Consider the following 9933-nt stretch of genomic DNA (forward strand, 5'->3'; position numbering starts at 1 on the left):
ACTTGTAGATGCTGCTAGATGTCATATTCTGCAAACTGCTTATCCGACGATATGTATGTAGCTCTATATGGTTGTAGAATTATCTGATACTGTGTAGTTTGAAGATTGTATCACTGTAATCTATCCACCATCAGAATGCCAACGAAAGTATTTTATTGATCGTAAAACAGATAAATTGTTTACTAATGGCTCGACGTAGTTCAAATGTCTACAACATGAGTAGAATGGGATATTACTTTGAGTCCGTTATATTACCACGATTCCATCTCAAATTCAGAGAAGAGAAACAATGCTTGAATTATTCAATGTCGTGTCGAGTGTGAGGTTAAGGGAGAGAATATATTACTCAACGAACATAGCTGTGGATTTCTGTGAGACTTTGAATAAAACATACACAAGCCTTTTTGTCAAAGAAGGTGGTAAAGGTGATGTCAGCTGTTGGAAAATTACGATAATTTTGTTTCTGCGAACAAAGTTAATGCTTAGAAGGGACATAGAAGGGCCACTGTGTTGAAGCGAACGACAAGTACTAATGTGAGTCATAAAGTTCCGTCACTCTGCAACACTGTAATGGCGATGTTGCTTGGGAGACTTTTGTCTAGAAGTTTGATCTTATGTTGTTACTAGTTTGTCATTGTGTCATATAAAACATACTTCTTCAAACTTCACGTGAGACGTTGATAGTTATGGAAAGATTCGTCACAACATAACCATGAAAAATTGGTCAGATTCGTTACAATATAGCATTGAAGAAATGGAAAGATTCGTCACAACATAACCATGAAGAATTGGTCACATTCGTTACAATATAACATTGATGACATGGAAAGATTCGTAACAACAAAACATTGGAGAATTGGAAAAATTCGTCACAACATTACCATGATGTTATGATATGATAATGGTATATGAAATAATACTATACAGTATGATCTTATAATAATGATACAATATGATATAATGTTGTAGAATATGTTGTATGATATAACAAGTTGTGATATGGTTAAATAGAAATTATGAAATTACAGGGTATGGTATTGTACTGTATGTGTGAAATTATGTGACTGCGTTGACATGCGACGTGGAACGACGTGAGGTGATTTGGTGAGATATGTACATAAATTGTATAAAATTGTATATTCTTCAAATTGTACTATAGGCCTGTGGCCTCTTCAGTACGTGAAATAAAGATTGAGATGAAATGGAAAGATTTGTCACAACATAACTAAGAAGAATATGTCACATTCAGGAAAATATAACATTGAAGAAATGGAAAGATTTGTCACAACATAACCTTGAAGAATTGGTCAGATTCGTTACAATATAACATTGAAGAAATGAACAGATTCGTTACAATATAACATTGAAGAAATGGAAAGATTCGTTACAACATAAGCATGAAGAATTGGTCACATTCGTTACAATATAACATTGAAGAAATGGAAACATTCGTTACAACATAAGCATTGAAGAAATAGAACGATTCGTCACAACATAACATTGACAAATTGGAAAAATTCGTCACAACATAACCATGAAGAATTGGTAAAATTAGTTACAATATAACATTGAAGAAATTGAAAGATTCATTACAACATAACCATGAAGAATTGGTTAGATTCGTTACAATATAACATTGAAGAAATTGAAATATTCGTCACAACATAACATTGATGAAATAGAAAGATTCGTTACAACATAACCATACAGAATTGGTCAGATTCATTGCAATATATCATTGATGAAATGGAAATGTTCGTCACAACATAACATTGATGAAATAGAAAGATTCGTTGCTATATAACCATGAAGAATTGGTCAGATTCGTTACAATATAACATTGAAGAAATGGAAAGATTTGTCCCATCATAACCTTCAGGAATTGGAGGGATTCTTCACAACGTAAGGAATGTGACACTTTCATAGCGATAAGAAATTAGAGATAGTAAGATGATTGAAATAATCACCACACAAAGCTTAAATTGAATATAGGGTCAATTTTGCACTTTGTGATAAAAGCATAAAACACAGTTGTAGGCAATGACTTTCCACATATTTTCAGATATGGGGTCATCCAAAAAAATCCAGTATAGCCGCCATCAGGACTATGAATTCTAGTATGTCTCATGTGAACATGACTCACAACCGAAATGTTTGATGAAAAATGAACAAATAATTTTATCATAATAGACTATTTGTATTCATTTATGTAATAAAAAGTGTGAGAAAATTTGGTATGTCTTTCTTTCTTTTTCGACACATCTTTAACCATACCAATATTGTCTACTCATACCGTGAATACAATAACAACAACATAACATTTAAATAACAACTTTTGTACTTATTAAAATATGCTACAAATGGCTAATGGTTCGGATTGTTAAGGGGCAATTAAATGTGATCACAGTTGCCACCACATAAGTTATTTCCTCCCAACTGCGTAGATCGATGCTCATGATGTCAATCACTGGATTGTCTGACCCAGACTCGATTATTTACACGTCACATAGCTGGAATATTGCTGAGTGCGGCAAACAAACAAAATATTTCATTAGAATGTTGGGATAAACAAATTACAAGCACTTACGGTAAACAGGTTCTATGTAACAAAGGGTCGGATATTGTCAATAATCTACATCCACGGTCAGATGGAGAAACCTGACACAAGCATCTTTTTCCACATATCAAATGCTTTTGATTTTGATTCGAACAGTTGAGACGGATGTCATTATCTAGCCCATTGCATTGTTTGACAGAATAGATGTGTCTCACCTCTGGATATAGCTTTCAGAACTGGTAAACAATTTCGATAATATCTTTGGCTGTTCACGTCCTTGTCGGACTGCATAGACCACAGAAAGCCTGTTCACTTCGAACTTTACTGAGTGTGACCATACATCTTTCTTTGCGAGAAAGGGAAAAAACAGCGAGCGGAAACGTGGAATGTGTATGATGAAGCAACAGAGGTTTTCATTCTCAGTTGTGATGTATCAACCAAACATGATGTGATGAACATGATGCCAGTAATTCAAGCGTTTTTTGTGGTTTTAATATGTATGTTTGGGCCAGTATCAGTACAAGTGTTACAAAGATTTATTCACTAGGAAAGGTAGATCAATGGATTCCATTCCTCCTCCATTAGCTGCTTTGTACCAGCATGTTAAAAGAGCTGCCATTTCATGCTGACCACTGTTTGGGACGAAGTCTGGAGGCCATTACAGACCTTCCAACATATACTGAGTGGAGATGAGTAATATCAGTACCACAAGCCTCTAAGTCATGCCAAGAACTTCTCAGATGTTGTTGTAATTTTGAGAGGGGGTTCAGAGCAAGGAGTTTGCAACATTTGATTAGTACACCACTTACCAATATATAATAATATATATAATACTGGTATAGATAGTTGGCTTCAATGATGTATGTCTTCAAGATTTACCGAAAAAGAAAGACATACATATACACTAAGTTGCATCGGTTGTGTGATCACAGCGTACGACCAGGTGTCCGACACAGCACCAAATGCATAGTCACATTTACAGGGTAAATTATGTAGAAATATGGGACATTATCTAGTTTATAGATATGCTCAAGGTATGCTAAAATGGCCTTGAAATTGTGTGTCACTTAATGGAACGGTTACTATTCCAGGGAAATTTGATATACAAGCAGTTTTCAATCGTTCTAGAAGAAGAGTTTGATGTCTTATGTTACAATTTACTGGGGCGTTAGTTGGCCCATATCCACCCTAAAGTGTAACTTCTGGCTCTCGGCACGTGGCCTGCAAATTTCCTCTTGTTTCAGGCGAGAGTTCAACCTGGCGCACACGCTGTGAGTGAGTGGGGGAATTTAACGTCGCTTTTAGCAATATTCCCGTAATATCACGGCGGGGTACACCAGACATGGGCTTCACACAACTACAACGAGTTTTACAAATCCTACAAAGTGTATGTTCTCTTGCAATACCTTTATATCTGCCTGTTTAAAAAAATAGATCATTTGAGCCACAACGAATTCGAGAAAGAGCTGTTCCAAACTTATCTAAATTTACACTTAATAGATACGGTCCTAGTATAAAAGTAGTCTTAAATACAGTGTAGTAATTTGCTTTTCTTGAACTGAACAAGGATCCATGCCCTTTTTGTGTGCACATATCTTTTTGTGTCAAACGGGTGAAGAAATGCTGTGGCATATCTACATGTTGCTGTAACCACATAAAACCATATCCACATTCGTATAACATGTTGAAACCTTCCGCAATCACCTTATACCACCAAATGTTATCATGAGCAGCTCATTCCACTCAGTCCTTGTTGTGAATATGAACGGTGTTCTTGTGAGGTACTGATTATTCAATATTTGCTCACCTCGACATTTGCGACAATAAAACATGTCTGAGAAGCTGATTACCAAGTAATTTACGTGCATAACATGGGATAGCTGATTCAGTTTGGTGTATGTTAAACTGGTTCAAAATAGGAACTAATTCAATACACGTCAATTGTTGCCTTATCACAACCATTTCGCCAAATCATAGTGTATTTTCTGCATAATCAAAATTATTCAGTTTTAAAAATCAATGTTCCAGTCATGATGACTGTCATTCGACAATTATCGCCACAAGTGAGACGGTTCTTTTTTTATTTCTTCTGAATATGAACACGTGACTTTCGTCTGATCCAAAATAAATGGAGGAATTGGCATGGATGTAACACTATTCCCTGTTTGCCTTTAATGCATGCGTGGATAAGTCAGCATCCATTGATGTGGCTGTAACATGACATGGACCTTCCGTGCAGGTCATCAGAAATTGTATTTCATTTATCCAACAATATGACGTATGTTATTAGTCGTCATATACTGCACTACTAAAAACATTCGTTTTCCCTCAACTCTTTAATCCCAGCTTTTCCCTCTACGTACTTAACACTGTTTATCCCCTAATGAATAACACCTGTATATTTCTCTACTAAGACACTCCTATCATGCCTTCTTGTCACAAATCCCTGTTTATCTCTGTGATCACTATTTACTATTTATCGCTTTACTCACTTGTCCCTGACGTATGTTACTGATCTTCAATTTCACTCACTCATCCCTGTTTATCCTCCACTTCCTTTTCCCTGTTTATCTGTGTTCCCACTATTCCCTGTTTATCTGTGTTCCCACTATTCCCTGTTTGCCCTCCACTGCCTATTCCCTGTTTATCTGTGTCCCCACTATTCCCTGTTTATCTGTGTCCCCAATATTCCCTGTTTATCCTCCACTTCCTATGCCCTGTTTATCTGTGTCCCCACTATTCCCTGTTTATCCTCCACTTCCTATGTCCTGTTTATCTGTGTCCCCACTATTCCCTGTTTATCCTCCACTTCCTATGTCCTGTTTATCTGTGTCCCCACTATTCCCTGTTTATCCTCCACTTCCTATGTCCTGTTTATCTGTGTTCCCACTCTTCCCTGTTTGCCCTCCACTTCCTATGCCCTGTTTATCTGTGTTCCCACTATTCCCTGTTTATCTGTGTTCCCACAATTCCCTGTTTATCTGTGTCCCCACTCTTCCCTGTTTATCTGTGTTCCCACTATTCCCTGTTTATCTGTGTCCCCACTATTCCCTGTTTATCTGTGTCCCCACTGTTCCCTGTTTATCTGTGTCCCCACTATTCCCTGTTTATCTGTGTCCCCACTCTTCCCTGTTTATCTGTGTTCCCACTATTCCCTGTTTATCTGTGTTCCCACTATTCCCTGTTTATCTGTGTTCCCACTATTCCCTGTTTGTCTGTGTCCCCACTTTTTCCTGTTTATCTGTGTCCACACTATTCCCTGTTTATCTGTGTCCCCACTATTCCCTGTTTATCTGCGTTCCCACTATTCCCTGTTTATCTGCGTTCCCACTATTCCCTGTTTATCTGTGTTCCCACTATTCCCTGTTTATCTGTGTTCCCACTATTCCCTGTTTGTCTGTGTCCCCACTTTTTCCTGTTTATCTGTGTCCACACTATTCCCTGTTTATCTGTGTCCCCACTATTCCCTGTTTATCTGCGTTCCCACTATTCCCTGTTTATCTGCGTTCCCACTATTCCCTGTTTATCTGTGTTCCCACTATTCCCTGTTTGTCTGTGTCCCCACTTTTTCCTGTTTATCTGTGTCCCCACTATTCCCTGTTTATCTGTGTCCCCACTATTCCCTGTTTATCTGTGTCCCCACTATTCCCTGTTTATCTGTGTCCCCACTATTCCCTGTTTATCTGTGTTCCCAATATTCCCTGTTTATCCTCCACTTCCTATGCCCTGTTTGTCTGTGTTCCCACTATTCCCTGTTTATCTGTGTCCCCACTATTCCCTGTTTATCTGTGTCCCCACTCTTCCCTGTTTATCTGTGTTCCCACTAGTCCCTGTTTATCTGTGTTCCCACTATTCCCTGTTTATCTGTGTTCCCAATATTCCCTGTTTATCCTCCACTTCCTATGCCCTGTTTATCTGTGTCCCCACTATTCCCTGTTTATCTGTGTCCCCACTATTCCCTGTTTATCTGTGTTCCCAATATTCCCTGTTTATCCTCCACTTCCTATGCCCTGTTTGCCTGTGTTCCCACTATTCCCTGTTTATCTGTGTCCCCACTATTCCCTGTTTATCTGTGTCCCCACTATTCCCTGTTTATCTGTGTCCCCACTATTCCCTGTTTATCTGTGTCCCCACTATTCCCTGTTTATCTGTGTCCCCAATATTCCCTGTTTATCTGTGTTCCCAATATTCCCTGTTTATCCTCCACTTCCTATGCCCTGTTTGTCTGTGTCCCCACTATTCCCTGTTTATCTGTGTCCCCACTATTCCCTGTGTATCTGTGTTCCCAATATTCCCTGTTTATCCTCCACTTCCTATGCCCTGTTTGTCTGTGTTCCCACTATTCCCTGTTTATCTGTGTCCCCACTATTCCCTGTTTATCTGTGTCCCCACTATTCCCTGTTTATCTGTGTCCCCACTATTCCCTGTTTATCTGTGTCCCCACTCTTCCCTGTTTATCTGTGTTCCCACTATTCCCTGTTTATCTGTGTTCCCACTATTCCCTGTTTATCTGTGTTCCCAATATTCCCTGTTTATCCTCCACTTCCTATGCCCTGTTTATCTGTGTCCCCACTATTCCCTGTTTATCTGTGTCCCCACTATTCCCTGTTTATCTGTGTTCCCAATATTCCCTGTTTATCCTCCACTTCCTATGCCCTGTTTGTCTGTGTTCCCACTATTCCCTGTTTATCTGTGTCCCCACTATTCCCTGTTTATCTGTGTCCCCACTATTCCCTGTTTATCTGTGTCCCCACTATTCCCTGTTTATCTGTGTCCCCACTATTCCCTGTTTATCTGTGTCCCCACTATTCCCTGTTTATCTGTGTTCCCAATATTCCCTGTTTATCCTCCACTTCCTATGCCCTGTTTGTCTGTGTTCCCACTATTCCCTGTTTATCTGTGTCCCCACTATTCCCTGTTTATCTGTGTCCCCACTATTCCCTGTTTATCTGTGTCCCCACTATTCCCTGTTTATCTGTGTCCCCACTATTCCCTGTTTATCTGTGTTCCCAATATTCCCTGTTTATCCTCCACTTCCTATGCCCTGTTTGTCTGTGTCCCCACTATTCCCTGTTTATCTGTGTCCCCACTATTCCCTGTTTATCTGTGTTCCCACTATTCCCTGTTTATCTGTGTCCCCACTATTCCCTGTTTATCTGTGTTCCCAATATTCCCTGTTTATCCTCCACTTCCTATGCCCTGTTTGTCTGTGTCCCCACTATTCCCTGTTTATCTGTGTCCCCACTATTCCCTGTTTATCTGTGTTCCCAATATTCCCTGTTTATCCTCCACTTCCTATGCCCTGTTTGTCTGTGTTCCCACTATTCCCTGTTTATCTGTGTTCCCAATATTCCCTGTTTATCCTCCACTTCCTATGCCCTGTTTGTCTGTGTCCCCACTATTCCCTGTTTATCTGTGTCCCCACTATTCCCTGTTTATCTGTGTTCCCAATATTCCCTGTTTATCCTCCACTTCCTATGCCCTGTTTGTCTGTGTCCCCACTATTCCCTGTTTATCTGTGTCCCCACTATTCCCTGTTTATCTGTGTTCCCACTATTCCCTGTTTATCTGTGTCCCCACTATTCCCTGTTTATCTGTGTTCCCAATATTCCCTGTTTATCCTCCACTTCCTATGCCCTGTTTGTCTGTGTCCCCACTATTCCCTGTTTATCTGTGTCCCCACTATGCCCTGTTTATCTGTGTCCCCACTGTTCCCTGTTTATCTGTGTCCCCACTATTCCCTGTTTATCTGTGTCCCCACTCTTCCCTGTTTATCTGTGTTCCCACTATTCCCTGTTTATCTGTGTTCCCACTATTCCCTGTTTATCTGTGTTCCCACTCTTCCCTGTTTGTCTGTGTTCCCACTATTCCCTGTTTATCTGTGTCCACACTATTCCCTGTTTATTTTCCACTTCCTATGCCCTGTTTATCTTTGTTCCCACTATTCCCTGTTTATCCTACACTCTATATTCCTTGTTAACCCTCTCCATGCTATTCCTTGTTTTTCTGTACTCATTATTACAGATGTATCCTCCACTCGCGAATCCCTGTTTACCTATGTTCCCATTTTCCCCTGCCTATCGCTGCACGCTGTATTTAGTAATGCGTGTCCCAATGTCCTGTATGCACTATGCGGTCACACTCCCTGTCAATGACTGATTTGATATAACTATAATTATTCTGTCTGTTTGACAATGTCAGCATGTTAGCAGTGACATCTCGGCCTGCCAGAATACGCCCTGACGTGCCCTTAGTAAGTACACATATTTGCCACTAATAAGTGTTCGTGTAGCGCAAAATATAACGAATGGTGAATATTTAATGGGTTTTTTAATGTTTTTATTGCAATTATTTGTTTTTAAGGAGCAAAGGCCCGGGGTAAGCCTGGCGTTGTGCGACGAGGCTTCCGACTCCGGACAACAGCTGCACAAAGCACTGGTAAGCATGTCTAATTGGTTCACGATGTCTGTCCCCCAGAGATACGCTTAAACATGTCGTCTGTGATCTCTCCTTATTTTCACAGCCAATCTTTTTTCTCGGAATATTTACAAGAGCGATATTACTGAGTATCTTTGAAAGAAGAAAACAACTTGCTTTTTATACTGTAAAACGAAAAACCTTCGCAAACCTTTTTTCATCAACGTCCCCCGGCACTATCTTTAACAGCGGAATCGATTGATCGGCTGGTGATGAAGACAGATCTGGTGTGGGAATTACTCACAGTTTAATTCCAGTTAACTCGACACAGTGACAACCTGTTTTTAGAATACACAGAAATGCGATATCATTCACCATATCTGGCGTTAGCTCTGTTAAAAACACCCAATTAGACGTCAACCTGGCCTCTCACCAGCGTTTGGTTTAATGACACAGAGAGTCTTGATGCGTTTATTCCGCCAGCCTTGCTAAAAATCATTACAAGACTGGAAATGTCTCTCGTCTTTATACAAAGCAAGGCGGAGAACAGCACAACCTGCGACAGGTCTTTAAATACAGGCAGCAGCATAAAAACGATTCAAGTATATAGCTGTACGTTCATAGTTATTGTATGTATGCATCACTGAGCTTGACAAAAGAAGTTCTAACATATAGTTATCAACGCTTAGTTTACTGCAAGGGTTACAGTGTTAATTACGGTGTATGCAAACCGTATTGATGACGCGAGACAAGAAGTGAATTACGTATATCATTTACTTGACTCTAGTTTAACGACGAAACGAGTGTGGATACTTTGGGGTCTTTCAGTTGATTATTTGTAACTTAGATCTATCTCTAGGATTATAATTGTTATTATCTGAGATTTGAGCTAGAATAAGTTCACTGAGATATTCAGATGCATTACCTGTATTCATTAAATCAAAGTGTTCAAATTGAAA

The sequence above is a fragment of the Haliotis cracherodii genome, unplaced genomic scaffold, assembly GCF_022045235.1.
Source record: "Haliotis cracherodii isolate W230 unplaced genomic scaffold, xgHalCrac1.p SCAF_28, whole genome shotgun sequence".
NCBI classification, from domain to species: domain Eukaryota; kingdom Metazoa; phylum Mollusca; class Gastropoda; order Lepetellida; family Haliotidae; genus Haliotis; species Haliotis cracherodii.